This window comes from Mycteria americana, chromosome 7 (genome assembly GCF_035582795.1).
Source record: "Mycteria americana isolate JAX WOST 10 ecotype Jacksonville Zoo and Gardens chromosome 7, USCA_MyAme_1.0, whole genome shotgun sequence".
Classification (NCBI taxonomy): domain Eukaryota; kingdom Metazoa; phylum Chordata; class Aves; order Ciconiiformes; family Ciconiidae; genus Mycteria; species Mycteria americana.
In genome coordinates, this window is record NC_134371.1 from 20,881,479 (window position 1) to 20,897,269 (window position 15,791).

Genomic DNA, 15,791 nt, shown 5'->3' on the forward strand with positions numbered 1-15,791 from the left:
TTTTCATAAGCTCCATAAAATTTTGGACTTTTTAATAAATCATACTGTGATTTATCACATTACATCTGTGAGGGTGATTATTTAATCTTGCCTAGCATGCTAGAAACTTAGCCAGTGCTTTTCAGAGCTGGAGAAAATGTTTGGTCAGCTAGGAAAGCAGCAAAGAGGAGAGCTTGCAGGCGGGTTAGCTCTCTGGGTTTGCTGTGGTATGTGCGAGGGTGGGCTGGGAGAGATAAGGAGGCATGGGGTTACAGTCCTGGCAGTGGGCATGGATGGAATAGTCATGAACCAAGAACTAAGACAGAAGTGGGATTCCTGGGACAAACGGCTTTAAAGAGAGATTTCATGGCCGCCTCTCTACTCTCATCCCAAAGTTACTTGAGTGTGGCTCTATTTAGCATACTCCCATTTCACCGAAGAGAAAGAGGGTAGAAGGTAGGTATCTAGCATGGGGAAAATGCTGCATCATTTTAAAACAAAAAAAAGAGAAGAAAATTATACATGAGGTTCACCTGCCTGTAACAGATCACAGAAGACAAGGAATTCAAGTCAAAGGAAAATTGCCCTGAAAATACGCTTGTAACAGTGAGTATATAAAATCCATGTGCAGGATACACCTAGCATAAATGCTGTATTACCCAGGCAGCTGTAGGGTCAGAGGGTGCCGTTTCTCCCTGGATGGATGCAGCAGTGGCAAGCAAGGTTACATTATCTGTAGACTGTTCATATCTCTGCGGCTTTTATGTTTCTTCCTCACATACTGTGCCATTTCTTTCAGTTTTGTTTGTTTTTTTTTTAAAAAAAGACTAGTAAGAGGGACCACGGATTGACAGGGGTCTGCTGAAGCTCTGTCCCCAAACAACATGTGAGCAGCTTGCAGGTAAGCAGCTGGACCTGGCAGCCTCTTGGGAACGGACGATGTGGGAGGTGTGCGGGGCTGGCAAGGCTGGCGGTGGGCTGAGCCAGGGGGTTCTCTCTCGCCCAGCTCCTGTCCCGCATGCAGGTCCCAGCAAAGCACTCGGGGGGAAATGATCTTGGTGGAAAACTGAAGAGGGAGTTTTGAAAAGTTATACTCAGTGGTATGATAGCATTGCAATCCTGAATGAAGGGAAATTAGAGTTTTTTACCATCTATTTGTGTGGTGTTTGATGTAAATGATTTAGCCCAGTGGAAATGGTTCTGACTTGTCTGTCAGCATCAGAGTGGTGGTGCTATGGATGCTGAGCTGCTGATTCCTCTGATGGACACCTCAATGGACAGCAGCTGGGGTGGTCATTGTGGGTGGGCACCCGAGAAACAAGATTTAATTTTCCTACATGTTTGCATTTGTGAGGGCGGTGGGCACCCTCACGTCTGTCAGGTGTTGTCACACCCGGGAGCATGAGCACGGCCCTGGGACTCCTGCGAATTGTGCTGTGGGTGACCCCATTCCCAGGAGAGATGCTGCTGTGGCTGCGCTCAGGAAAGGATGATGGTGAACAGTCCCAGCCCAAAGGGAAAGGCTTTTCTCTTGGGCCGGTCACACAGTCTGGGAGATGGAGCGGGGAAATGTGTTCTTGATGGTGACAAAGCGGGAGCAAGGTGTGTGCTAAGAACAGGAGCCACTGGCAGCGGGAGCTGGGCAAAGCAGGAGAGCTTGTTCTGGAGTCCCCTGAACCCAACTTTCAGAGGTGGCTGCTGTTGCTTTTGTAGCTTTAGCCCCTGGCTACAGAAATGGTGTCTTTTGTCTCCTCTGAAGCGAGCAGAGTGATATTTCTGAGGGATGAGTTGCTGGGGAGGAGCGGCAGTGCTTCCCACTGCCTGGATACGAGCACAAAGGCAGGGGGTGCTCCCCCCGCTCCCCGCGCCTGGCATGGTGCTGGGGTGCAGGCGGGCACCCAGGCAACCCCGGCGTTGGCACGCGGCCGCTGGAGTCAGTAGTGACGCCGCAGGCTTGGCCTCTCCTATTAAAGAGAAGTTGGCAAGCTGGATTCTTTTGGGGAAGCAAATGCTGAATGCGCTCTTCTTTTTCCTGAGTTTTGGGCCAAATTCAGCTTTTGTGAGTGCCTTGGTAAATCCTGAGGTAGTCCAGCGAGCACAGCCAAGCTTTCCAGATTTGCACTGGTGGGTCTGGGGTGGGAGTTTTTCTTCTCTCAGCTCAGGCAGGATATTCTTCATCTGTGTTGGTGCTGCGCTCTGGGCCCAAGACAGATAAAGCTTCACAGCCACTTGGTGGAAGAAAAAATGTTACATGTATCAGAAATCCTGCATTTGTACTGGGGACACAAACCAGAAATTGCCTCTTTAGCCAAAGACGAGTGCGGCAGCTCCAGCTCCTCGGCTCTGGTGTGCTCCCGGCAGCTATGCACAGCGCACCTGCAGCCCGGGCGTCGGGTCCCTGTTGCCGTAAATTGCAGGGGAAGGGTACGGAGTAGCTGACTGATGGGTCCCTCCGTTAATCTGCACGGAGCTGTAGCGGTAATGTAAATTTTCCTCTATTGCCTCTCTGCTGTACGACTCGAGTCCAGTCAGGTGCCCTGTCCCCTCACCTCTTGGTCTTTTTGGAGTTTGCCAGATCCCCTCCTCCTCCTCTTTTAATTACGATTCTTTCGTTTGTTTGTTTTCTTTTCTTTTCGTGTAGCCTGGCTGTCGCGGCTGAGCTGCCCGGCCGGGGCCGGGCTGCGGGGCCGGGCTGCGGGGCCGGGCTGCGGGGCCGGGCTGCGGGGCCGGGCTGCGGGGCCGGGCCGGGGCCGGGCTGCGGGGCCGTGCCCTGGCCGCGGGGCCGCGGGGGCCCGGGGCCGCCCGTCCCTGATGCACCAGCTCCGCCTGGTGCCCGCAAACGGCATCTGTGCTGCCGCGGGTGCCCTGCCCGCCCTCGGGAGCTGCCTGCCCTGCGCTGCCCGCCCGCCGGCGCTGCGTCCCCCGCCCCGGGAGCAGCCGGAGCAGGGAGCGCGGCGACTGTGGGCAGGCTGCAGCTGCGGTCCGAGTTCGGGGTCTTCGTTAGCCTTTTAATTTAGTCCCAGCATCGATCCGCCTTTTGCCTCCTGCCCCGTGCGGCGCAGGCTTTCATGCAGCGGCGGCAGGACCCCCGGTCGTTATCCCCGCAGCGCTTCCCGGGGCCGCGCCCGGCGGTGTTCGTTCATGCGGGCGCTGCGGCAGCGGCGGGCAGGCGGCCCGGGGCCGGGGAGCGGGGCCGGGGCCGGGGCCCGGGCTGCCCCCGCCCCCGCCGGGCTTTGCTTCCCGCGGCACCGGGTCTCCAGGCCCAGCCGCGGGCCGGTGCGGCTGAGCTCCCTGCGGAGCCTCTTGTAAGCCTCTTCAGTCCCCCCGCCTTCCAGTAACTGAGGCTTTTAATCCTCACTTTCATTAACATTAAATTAACCTGATATATAAGAAAACTAATAGAGACACTAACAAAAAAGAAAGCCAATTTATCTCATTCATTCATTTTCTCTGCCAGCAGACTAGTTAATTAAGGAGATCTGTCATGTAAGTGACAGGGAAAAAGAGAGTCCTTCCTTAACGCGTTTTATTGTTTTGATGGCAGCCTCAGACATCGATGCTCTGCAATTTCATATGCAGTTGTTACTGTGTATCTGCTGAGTGTACAGAAAAATTAAGATATGTCACTGGCATGCTTGTTACAAAGATGTTTTGCTAAAAAATGCTACGGCAGATCAACTTTTGAGCTGTAATAACAGCAAAAAGTAAACAATTAGTTTTAACTGGGGGTAATTTCATTTCAAAGGTTAAAAAAATAGACTTCTCCCTTTTCATCAATAGTCAAGCACCAAAGGATCACTCGTGGGTTGTCATGAATTAATCCCGTTCCCCTTGGCAGAGGTGGTAGGTTGTTGTGCCACGGCGCGGGGCGGGAAGTCGGACCTTTGCTTTGGCGGGGCAGAGTGGGAGAAGCTGCAGGGCGCTCCGGGGCTGTGGCTGCGGTCGCTCTGTGCCCCGCGGCTTGCTTCCAAAGTGAATTATGAAGCTCAAAGGCCCTTAGGCTTTGCTTTTCTCTAATAGTGAGGAACAGGAAACTTCTGCTGAAACCAAAGTGAAGCCAAGGAGAGGTCTGGGCTGTGAGAGGGAGGCAGAGGGCTTGGGGGGTCCCTGTGGCACCCTCTACGTGTGGCACATGTCCTTCTCTCCCCCAGCACACCGTGCAGGTCGGCAGTTCACCCCTCTCAGCACAGGAGCAATGAAAGGGTGTTTCAGGATCAGGGGGATTCTCTGTGGCCCCTTTTGCCCTCGATGCTGCAGACACTGCTGGGGGGCAGGCAGGCTGCTGCCCTCGTGCACGCTGCCATCTCCCTGCCTGTCCCTCCCGGCACCTCCTGCAGACAGGCCCGGCTTTGCAGCAGCTGCTTGGGCCTGCGTGGTGGAGGTGGGAGGTCTTGCTGCTGGATTTGGCTATGAACCCTGAGTAAACCTCTAAATATTAGTCACGTTGGTCTGATGGGCCGGCTGGCATGGGACATGCGGGAATGGAGTGGGAGTGTGCATGCATCAGGGCTGGGGGCTCAGCTTGTGCAGAGCTGCCCAACCTGCATGTATTCCTAACAATGTTTTGCTTTTGTCCTGTTCTCCAGTAAGCATTTTCATGCAAGGCTCGCCAGGACCTTTTGTTTGTCCTCAGGGAGGTGAAAACTCATTTTTCCTTCACTCTTGTGGGCCCTGATACAGTAAGTGCAGGAGGCTCATCCCTGTCTTGGAGCACTGCTTGCTAGCAGGCACTGGGGACTTGGCAGCAGGAGCTTCCCGAGGTCGGAATGGGATGTATGGGAATGACCTGAATGCCCCATCTGCGCCTTGGTAAGAAACCTGAAGGGAGTACGATGCGTTCCCATTCAGCAAAGTGCCGATCTGGCTGTGGACTTTCTCCCAGTGTGAGGCTGGTTCATCCCCGTGGTGGCTCAGTGCCACGGAAATGCTCTGCTGCTTTGTAACCCCTGTGGCCAAACACACGGTGGAGGGAAAAACTAACGAGAGAAAACAATAATGCCTTTTAAAAGACCTGCCTGACGCCTGCAGTATATTCTCAGGGTGATAACTCCTAGTCAGGCCCCTCTTCTGCCAAAGGCTTCAGCAGCAAGTGGTGTCCTGCATCTGTTCCCTTCTCGGCATCAGGCGTTCCCCATCAGCTTTATTTCCAGGAAGAGCTGCTTGTTTTCAGTGCCATATCTCAAGCTGAACACCCCAAATCCTTCATGCCTCATTGAAAAGAAGTGTCAGAGGTATTTCCCTGCCCCCAAAACATAACAGTAGTTATACAGAATAACAAAATACAACAGCTGTCACAATAAGTGATTTCTTTCCTGTTCCCATGTAGTGGGTTTCATTAAGCACAGAGGATGCACCTGACCAACCCAGGATTAAAAATTCAGTTTTCTCTCTTACAGGAGAAACAGGGATCGCACCCAGCTTTGGGAGGCTGTCCGGAGGGAAAAAACGATGTGTTGGGTAGTGGTCAGTAGGGGTCTGTGGTCCTGGGCACTACCAGGAGGCAGTGATACTTCCACTGAATTTCTCAACCTCCTCCTTCAGCAGACTGCTCCCGACACCACAACTGCATTGCAGTTTGCTGTGCTGCTCTTCTAATGTTTAATTCTCATAATTTGAGAGAGGTTTTGAGAGGCTTCCATCTCCCATGGAGCACTTGCATTAATATTCCAGTTCAAGATCTCAGTTCTGCTGCTGATTACAGGCAAGGACAGATGCGATTCCTATTAGTGTGAATTAATATTCTTTAAGAGTCCCAAAAGCTTTCTTCTCCCCTATCACCCTCCTTCAGGCACTGGCAGTCCGGCTATGCTGGGAGGTGATTAGGTTTGTAAATTTGTTCCTGCAGACACTCAGTGACACCATTAGTTTTCTCATCTCACTTGTGCAGCTGAAATTGTGACAGCCTCACTTCTTTAATTGGGATCATCTTGAGTTGCATCTCAGCATCAGAAGGAGCCTTGTAGTGAGCAGGCCTGGGTAGGCACGGAGCAGACAGGAGCCACTGGGGCTTTTAGCTGTCACAGCTGGTAAAAGATTGATCCTCACTTTCCAAAACTTGAAGATAGGATGAGAGATGCCCTGACAACTGACTGGAGGTGGGAAGATGTCCCTTGCTCTGAAGTAATCCCCCTCCTGCTGGCATAGCTGGGATTCAGTGCCTTGGCTTGGACGAAGAAGAGAAAATCCCTCCTCCTCCTCCTCTTGCCTTCGGTTTGGCTCACTGCTGCTTGCTTGGGAGCAGCAGGAGAGACGGAGGGAGGAGGTGGTGTCCAGGGGCATCCCAGCCCTTGCACACGTAACTGGCTGTGACATGCTGGTGACTGGGATCGTCCCCGGTGTGTGCGATGATGGGGACAAGTGCCGGTCCTGCATCATCGCTCTGCACTTGGGCGTTTGGGGTGGGAAAGGGCATAGTTGGAGCTGTGACTCCTTGATGGTGGCTTGCCCTGTGCCCGGGCTACCTTTGTCTCTTTCTTCACGTGGTGGCAGCGAGCGCTCCAGCTGGGCTGGGGGGACCAAAGGTCTCTGCAGAGCTCCACGCAGCCCTGAGTCACCCTTGGTCCCTGCGTGGCAGGAAAACACCCTGCCACCGCTGCAGGCAGTGCCCGTCAGCCAAGCGTCGGCCTTTGCTCTGCCAGCTCCTGAGTCTGCCTCAGGAGAGGGCTCTTGTGCAACGCTGGGCTGTCCTCACTGCTGCCCAGGAGCGAGCGCTATGGGAGCATCTCTTCTTGGCCCCAACTTTGTATTCCAGCATCACCGCTTCTCCTTCCCTGTTCCCTCCCGTGCTGTCCCGCAGATGATGCTCGTCGGGTCTTGCAGCTGGTGTGCAGGAGAAGGGTCCACCCAGGACCTGCGGCGTGGGGGCAGGAGGGCATGCGGGCAGCTCCGTGCCTCTGCCGTGGGCAAAGGGCTGTGCCCTGCCACTGCTGCAGTGTTCCCAGGAGCAGGGAATGGGGTGACCTACTTGGGGGGGAGATCAGCCTTAAATCCCAGTGTTTGTTTGAGCACCAGTAAGGAAAAACCTTGGGGTAAGCAGCAGCCTCTGCAGTGCCCCTTTTGATCTATATGGAAGAATTTTTCTAGGGCCTGAGAATTACTGGCTGGTGGGATGGGTGACTGCAGCTTAGAGTGATACTATATTTATATGAAACAAAATATTAAACTGCAGCCTAATCTCCCCTTGGATCTCATAGTTTATCCATTCCTGTCTGACGGTGTTGTGCTGCTTGGTCGGAGGCTGCAGGTGTGGGAGGGCTGTCGTCAGCCTCCAGCTGGAGTCCACCATGCTCATGGCCTCCACAGGAGTGACCAAATCAGGTGCCCGTGCCATAAATGCTCATCTGTGATCCTTTCTCAGGGCTGGCTGAGAACCGCACGCTACCGCTGGCCTCCCCGAGGGCTGCCCCGGCTGTCCCCTGCTCTGAGCTGCCCTACCGCAGCTGGAGCCTCCACACCGTCTGTCCTCGAGTCCATCGGCTGCAGGGGGAGTCAAGGCTGCTTTGGGGGAAAGAGGGGCAGTTTTGAGGGCTGGGTGGGGGATGCCACAGAGGACAGCCCCACGGTGCTGGGAGCAGGGCTGCTGGAGCTGGGCTTCTCGGGGGATGTGGTTGCTGGTGAGCCAGGGTGAGCACACCGAGTCTCATGGGCGCAGCGCGTGTGCCTGCTGGCTCATTGATCCTGCCAGCAGCGTGCATCAGGCCTGGGCACGTGGTTGCTGTCATTAACACCTGCCTGTTCCTGTGGACTGGTCTTTCACCTCACCGTGGAGGGAAGACTTTCCTCCTCTCGTTTATTGTTGCAGAAAACCGGATCTGGGAGAACATGTATCAGGGTTAGAGTGGCTGGGACGCAGTAATGGTTATTGCCTGCCCTAGATTTTGGCAATGAGCCTGCCTGGCTCATTGGACTTCCCTCTTCAGCTAGATACCCTGGCTGAGCAAACGCCGTTGCCAGCGGTGTGCTGCGTGCCGGGCTGTTTTCTCCAGCGGTGCTCCGAGCTGGGAGCACAAACCGCGGCGGCCCCGGGGAGCTCGGCTGCGCGCTCTGCCCTGCCTCCCTGCGCGGGCGGCTGCTCTCTCCTGCCTGGCAAAGCAGCAGTGCAGCGCGTGAGCTACTCACGGGCTGGGGATGGAGAGGTACCTGAGCCACGGTGTTCCCGTGTTGCTTTTTGAATCTGAAGCTCCACTGGCGTAGGGTTGGAGTGGAAGCGTGGGTTGTGTTTTTGCTTTTGCTTTACCAGAATTGGCTTGAAACGCCCCAGGGATTCTCAATTAAAACAAACAAAGGAGATTATATTCAAGGAAACTCCCAGGACTACATGACAGATGTAATTCTGAGTGTGCAGTGACTACAAAGGAAACATGTTTTGGCCATCCCAGCGGCTGGAAGTTTTGTTTCCAGCCTAGCAGTGGATCTAAGCAAGCGGATCTTGGTTGCGTTCCTCTCCCTCCCTTACTTGTTGGTGGTGTTAGATGGAAGCATCCTTGCAGGGCGACCACATGTGTTAGGAACGGCACCAAGAGCAGCTTCCTTCAAACGCAACTGTGGGGAAACCAGTAATGGTCACTGGGATGGGTGTAAGTAACTGGGATGAAGTAAATGAGTGTTATGAAACCTTGTGCTGTAGATCAAATGCAGCATTTCACAGCATTGATATCCCACTTCCCAGGCGCTTCCTTACCCGTTGGGTACAGTCATTGTCGTGTTGGCCTACGTGGCCTCCTGCCAGTCCAGCCAGTGCTTAAAAACGTAGACGTGCTTTCCAGAAGCGAGTTGAGTTGTTGGAAGACGACTAATCAAATTGGTTCTGGCACCACCAGAAGTGTCTCGGTGGATCGGATGCTGAACGCCGATGCCTGGGCTCTGCTGAGGGTCCTGCTGGGCTCCCACTGGCCTCGGTGGGGGCAGTTTGGCCACCAGCTGGTTTCACCTGTAGGCTCAGTGGCTTCACGCTGAGGAAGGCACTGGGCTCCCAGCCCCACAGCCTGGCTCCCCAAAACCTACAACCCCAACTGAAGCCAGGCTGTGAGGGTTTCCAGGCTATCCATGTGAGCTGGGAGACCAGGGGAAGGGGTGGGATGGGAGCAGAGGTTCCCTGAAAATTTCACTGTGGTTTTTCATCTTGATTTAATTCAGTGCTACTGGGCTTTGTAGAGGGAATAGCTGATTGCAGAAATGCCTCATGCTGATGTTTACCAGATATTCTTTTTAGATGGGAAGATCATTCTGTGTCATGAGAAATTTTGCAAATGTTAGTTTTTGTTGCAAATCAGAGTGAAACCAGATTTCAAGAGGTTTAGACTTCTCACAAACTTGGAGTTTTGGCCACCCTTAGCTGCAGCTCTCTGACAGCCTTCTTGAGCTGCTGAGCCACCTTGTTCTGTAGCACATGGCACAAGGTGTTAAAACAGCTGAGACAAGATATGTGCCATGGGAAGCCAAGCATTTTCTATTAAGGAAGAGCAAAACTTTTACTTGTTGTAGCTGTTTTGATTCAGCAATTGTCTTAGTGGAGACTTCTTTTTTTTTCCAGTGTCATTGTTCAACTCTGGTAATAACCACTGTTGTGTTTGCAAGTTTTGAGTGATGACAGGCCAAATGCCTCCCCGGCATTTCATTTCTTCCTGTGTCAGTATGCTGACTTTGCCTGCCTTCATCAGCACCAAGGGCTTTTTCTCCCCTGCTCTGCTCGACATGCAACCAAACTGTGGACAAGCCTTATCTTGTGCCATGCTGGCATGGGATACGTGGTCCCTGTGTCTCCTCAAATGATCAATGTCTTGAGGCGCCTCTCGTTCAAAGATATTACATTCAGTCTGCAATTTGCTGGCATCGGTAAGGCGGGTGCTGAATGTGGGGGTGCTTAATGGCCATCATGCTCTTTCTGTGCCCTGTGTTGTATTTGGTTCCTGGGTTTAGTCTGGAAAAAAAGAAATGCTGCCAGGGCATCGGTGGGAGCAGGAGGCGTGCGGGTGTCAGAGGTGCAGTGGACTTGGCAGGTGGGCTCGCGCGGAGGGGTCACCAGGAGCAGGGATGGTGGTGGGAGCACGTGCCGGGGTCTGAAATTGGCCCCTCTCCATGCACCAGGGCAGGCTGGCCGCGGCACGTGCCAGGAACGGCTCCTTCTCCTCCTCATTGTCCGCATGTGCTGCCGGCACAGCCCGTCCCTGCGGAATCCGGCCAGGGGAGCGCAGCGCAAACAAATCCAGCAGCAGCAGCCAGAGCGACCCAAGAGGCAGCACACATGGTAGCTGGGAGCCGAGAGCTCCCAGGATTTAGGTTTCAGGGTGGGGGCTGCCGAGTCACGGGCTAACATCAGCCCGGCGGCCCTCCGCAAAACCAGACAGCCCTGTCATGGCCAGGTGCGTGGCCGCTTGCACAAGCTGGGTTACTTAAGCTCACAAGTGATGCGGAAAGCCGTGTCCCAAAGAAAACCTTGTGCATTTAGCCAAAAAAGAAAGGGAGGAGAGGAAGGAAGGAGGACCCGTAAAACACTTCCTCCAACGTCTCGCAGATTTACAGCCCTTGCCCCGCTTATCTGGCTGCTGGGTTTTATTTTCAGCTGTTTGACTCATGAGAGCGTGTCTCGGAGCGTTTGGAAGCGTGCGGACTACTTCCGTCCCCCCGGTGACTCATGCCGTCCGCGGTGAGCCAGCCAGGTAGCGCTTCCGCAGCCTCGCTCCCCAGGGAGGGGAGGAAGGGGTGTTGGGAGCGTGGGGGCTGCCCGCACCCTGCAGCCGCTGCAGCGCTGCCTGGCGAGGCGCCCGTGCGGTTTGCTGCAGTTGGATAGCACACAACTTAGCAAAAACAGAGCAGGATGGGATTTTTCCAGGTTTAATCTGAGCTTTTCTTGATTCCGGTGTAACTGTGAGATTTGATGGACTCCTGTCTTTTCCATGTTCTGCTGTGCTTTTATGGCAGGAGCAATGACAAGCCTCAGACCGTCATCAAAACCTGGATTTGAGTTGTTTGTGAAGGAAACTGTATTGACAATGGAAATACTTGGAAAGTATCGCAAGGCCAAGGTTGAATGGAGATCTCCTCCCTCCACACCCACCACAGAGACCTTGGACCTCCGAGAGGCGGGTGAAGACAGCAGTGGTGGCCGCCCACGAGCAGCTGACCCATGGTGCATGGAGCGGGTGGCCTCCTGAGTACTGGTCTAGATTTCCCAGTTGCTATTCTGGGTAGGATTTATCTGCAAGAGAATCTATCATGGTTTTGATTCAATATGCAGTTACTGCTTGTAGGGGAGGGTGATTATTTGAGAGCATTTGTTCTATATGTTTCTCCTTTGTGTTCTGTCTTGCTTGACCTACCCACAGAAATGCACGTTGGCAACCTCAGCCTATCCATCTATTATCATTAATGCTCCAGCATGTGTTTTTACTTTACGGAGGATTGCACGGTGTTGCTGATGGTAATGGGAAAGGAGATGTTATGGGCATGCAGCAGCCCCTTTTAACATCTAAAACATCTCAGCCAATTTTTAAAAGCCGAAGCAGTCACCCGTTGTATGTTCTAGAAGCTATTTGTCTGTAATCTTAAATTGTAATAATAATAATAACCTTGCTGATGCAGAGGATGTGTGGGAGAAACAAGCCTCCTTGAAAATTTCCTATGAGGCTTTGCCAAGCTTGAAGAAATTCTTTTTTTTTTTTTTTCTCTTTTCTTCTTTTTTTTTATGACTGAAAGCCATTTCTCACAGTGGTGGGTAGCAGTTCCAGCTGCGACATGTCAGAGCCAAGCACAGGATCAGGCTCTGGAGGCAGCGCGGCTCTGTGCTGTATCCTTTTGCGAAGTGTGTAGGAGGCAGCACAGTATTTTCCCCAGAAATGTGGGAAATGAAGCCCTGGATGCGATTGCCTTTCGGTCCAGCAAGGCGTCAGCAGAGTGGTCCCGTGCCCTCCCAGCCCAGCTGTGCCCAGCTCCTGCACATCTGCAGCTCGCAGAGCTCAGACTTGGGCTCAGCCTTTCCTCAGAAACCCCTAGTTCATCCAGCATCGAGACTGCAAAGCCGCTCATCTCGCTGGAAAGGATGCAACGCACCAGCTTGCTCCAAAGAGGTGGCAGGTTAAAACTCGGTTACCTCTGCGGCACCACGGAGGTCTCAGCTGCATAAATGCAATTTAATGCCTTGAAACCCAGCACGTGCGTGGGTGTGCAGGGCAGGAGCGTGAGAGCTGGCGGGGGTGCAGAGCGTGCCTCGGGCTCCAGCTGCCCCTGGGACGCCGTGCCGTGGCACAAAATTGATGAGATTGTCATAGGCGCAGCCGTGCGGTCACGGTTGATGAGGTGCTCTCGTCCCCAGTCCCTCTCCCGGGGCTTCCAGCCTCTCCAGAAAATTACCCTGTAGAGTGTCATTTCTCATGCTTATTCTTAGCCTAATGGTGTGTAGTCGGTTTGGGTTTTGGAAGTTGGATGAAAGTCAATTCATTTGAGTTTAAAAATTCAGTCAATCGGATGTGGTTGGTTGAGTTGTTTTTTCTTTTTTTTCTTTCACCTCGTGCTTCACAGACTTTTTGGTGGTGGACATTGTGAGCATTAGGGCCGAAGTGATCTAAACCTCTCCACTGGGTAGGAAAATAGTATTATTCCCATTTTATTCAGAGGGAAATGAAAATAAAGGTATTTTATACAGCTTGCCCAACATCGCAGGGAGAGTCCCTTTAATAAAAAACAGATCTCATCTTTTAATCTTACACATTAACTGCAACAACATCCTTCTTCCTTAATCCTCCTTTCATACACTTCAAAACTTTGCACTAACTGTTTTTATTGGGCATGGCCTTGATAAGTGATTTCTTTGAACAATAGCCAATTCACTAGCTATTGTTCAGTGGTAATGAGCTGGCTTAACATAAAATCAACAGTATGCCAAGATTTTACACCTGAATAGGCATCCAGAGGTCTGAACCCTATGTCTGATATTCGAAAAAAATCCCCATTATTGTTTGGAAAGAAGGATAAGAACAATTAGGAAGAGGACAAATGCAGATGTATGGCATAAATGCAAGCTGCAGTGATCTTAGGTACTCAGGCTGGTTTCTCTGTTTCCTTATGCTGTACCAGCACTCCCTGTTTCAGTCTTTATAATTCCTCTTCGTCAGGGGGATGGCGAGACGATGATGTTGCCTTTAATCAGGGACGCTGGGGGCTGAGAACGGCTCCGTGAAGGCTGGTCAGTGGTGGGTGGAAGGGAAGGAAGTTTTGGCATCTGGAAGAGAAGGGGCTTTCGGATGACAGTGAAGTCCTCTTTGCTTGGAGGAATGATGAGCTATTTAGTGCATGCATCTTCCATCTAAAGTAAGAGTTGGAGGCCAGCTAGACTACAGTTAAGGCACTTCTTGGTGTATGTGGGCATTCCCACACAACAGGGTATCTCAGAGGGATGTGAATGGTGGGATCAGAAATAACTCATGAATGTTTTTATCTCCATGCTCCATATGTGTTTGCATGTGTTAATGGAACTATTTCTTTCTTTTTCCTGCCTTTGGAGGTGCTTATTACTACAGGCTGCTGGAAGATCCTGGGAAGTGGATGGTCCTACTTTGGCAGGAGCATTGATTGTGCTTGGAAATTAAGTTCTAGCAGCACTTAGAGTTTTTACCCTTCCCCTAGTCAAGAAGCGCTTGTAACAGTTGTGTACTGTACCGTGATTTGGGTACTAGGGAGGGTAGATCCTAAGATATCTTTGCTGTGCTTGTCTCTTGTGGGTTTAGGTCAGTCAGCTAATGTATTGTTGATGTTGCCTTTTAGAAGTTATACAACTGCAGTAGGCTTGCCGCCTCCTTCAGGTGCTCTGGTGCTGAGGAAGCCCCGCGTCCGCCCGTGGGTGCTCTCCTCAGCGTGCAGGCGGGGAGTGCTCATTCCCAGGCTCCTACCTGCTGGTGGCAGAAAACAGATGCTGGTCCAGCAGCGCTGGGTATTGGGAATATTGGGGCTGCCCCCGCTCGTGTGTTGCCCTGCAGAGTTGTGTTGCGCTGCTGGTTCTGCAAAGCATTACTGTAACTGATTTTGTTTGTTGTTCGCAATAATTTTCTCCTGGGGTCACAGATTAGGCAGTTTTGGTTTGCTCCTTTCTTGGTTTGGTTTTAATTGCTATTTGACCTCCTCGCTGCTGCTTCTCTTCTGCACTTGCCGTGTTGTAGTCATTTTGCGCTGGTCTGTATTCTGAGAAAAACTAGGACATACTCAGTGCCTTTAGTAGATGTTATGCCTGGAAGGTGGCCCAGTGCTGTAAGTAATGCTCCTGGCTGAGTAATAGAAGCCAAGAAATAAAAAGTTATGATAGCGTTCCAGTTAAAACATAAGAGTACTTCATACGATTTCAAAGTGGCTTAGCCTGTGTCATCACACGACCAAGAGAAAGGTGGGTCCAGAGTACTGCTGTTCCCAGGAGATCGTTGGTTGTATAAATAATCACTCAAATTAGGAGTTTTCAGTGATAGCCTAAAACCACACCTTCTGTCTTGCCTATGTCCTTTGCTAGTCTAGCTGGCAGACAGGACTTACGTGCAAAGGACATCGCTGCAGGCTCAGTATTTATCAAGAGACTAGGCATTGCTGGACTTTTTCTAATGGGTGTAGTTTTAGATCTAATGTTCTGCTCTGCTTTCTGTGTCTGTATTTGTTTAAATCTCTTCCATGTGTGTTTCCCAGAGTGATAAGATCTCAGCAGCACAACCTCAGCAACAACAGTTGAATTTAGCCCATCATCTTTCAAAAGCCTCTGCTGTCAGCAGCAGCCAGCGGTTCCTCCTCGCCGGGTGGAGGAGCTCCCTGGGAGAGCTGCCCGCAGCGACGTGCTCCACGGGGATCGTGCTCGAGCAGCGAAGCGGTAACGGGCCATCCGTGAAGGCAAACAGCTGAGAGAGTGATGGAAATGTTAAATGAGAGACGGTTGCGCCTTTTAAACCCTCATCTGGGTTACGTACAAGGTCAAATGTTTGTACAAGGTAAACAAATACCGTTTCTCCTAGCCCACGTTCAGAGGGTGTGGTGGTCATTACATCCAAATCAGAGTTATGGGGTATGCAGCAACTTACTCCAAAGCTCTTGGTTTGACCCAAAAGCTGAAAATACCCAGCTGCAATAACAGGGATCTAGGTGGGAAAAGGCAATGGCGAGAGAACCTTTGGTGGAAATGCCTAGTTTAATTGGGATTTGCTATAGGTGACTTTATTGCCTAAATCAGCCAGGCTCCGGTGCGCTTTTGTCAGTGTGACTTCTGTTGGCAAGAATGGGGTCTTCTGCTATATGTTTGTAAAGTTCTTCATTTAACAGGGCTCTGACTTGCTGGTGATATTGCTATGTGACGGGTGAATATTGAAACTTTATTTCTATTTTTTTTATGCCTGTCTAGTGCTGAACAGGCATAAACTTGCTATTTTATCATCCCTACTGAATTATTCTTAGAATGTTGTTGAATAAAATACAACTTGTCAGCACGAGTTCATTTTTATTGTATTTGTGCATTGAATCTAACCTACAGACAATGGCGAACTTCACACTGTGCTGTGAAAATGCTCCTATTCTTTGTCTTGTGCTCTTTTAAACAAAGCAATCTGTGAAGTGTTTATCTAGAGGCATAAAAGCTCCCCTATAAATTGATGCATATCCCAACTTTGTAAGACTTGCATATTAATTTGCTTATTTTCCATCTGAACAAAGGATTTCAGGAACCCACAAACATGGTCAGAATCATGTTGATCCAATTTGCTACATAGTTTTGCTTGACTGCGCAGATGTTTTCTGTGTGTTTGGCAAAAGAGGGGTCAAACCCTGTATCTGGGCCTACTATTTCTGGCAAA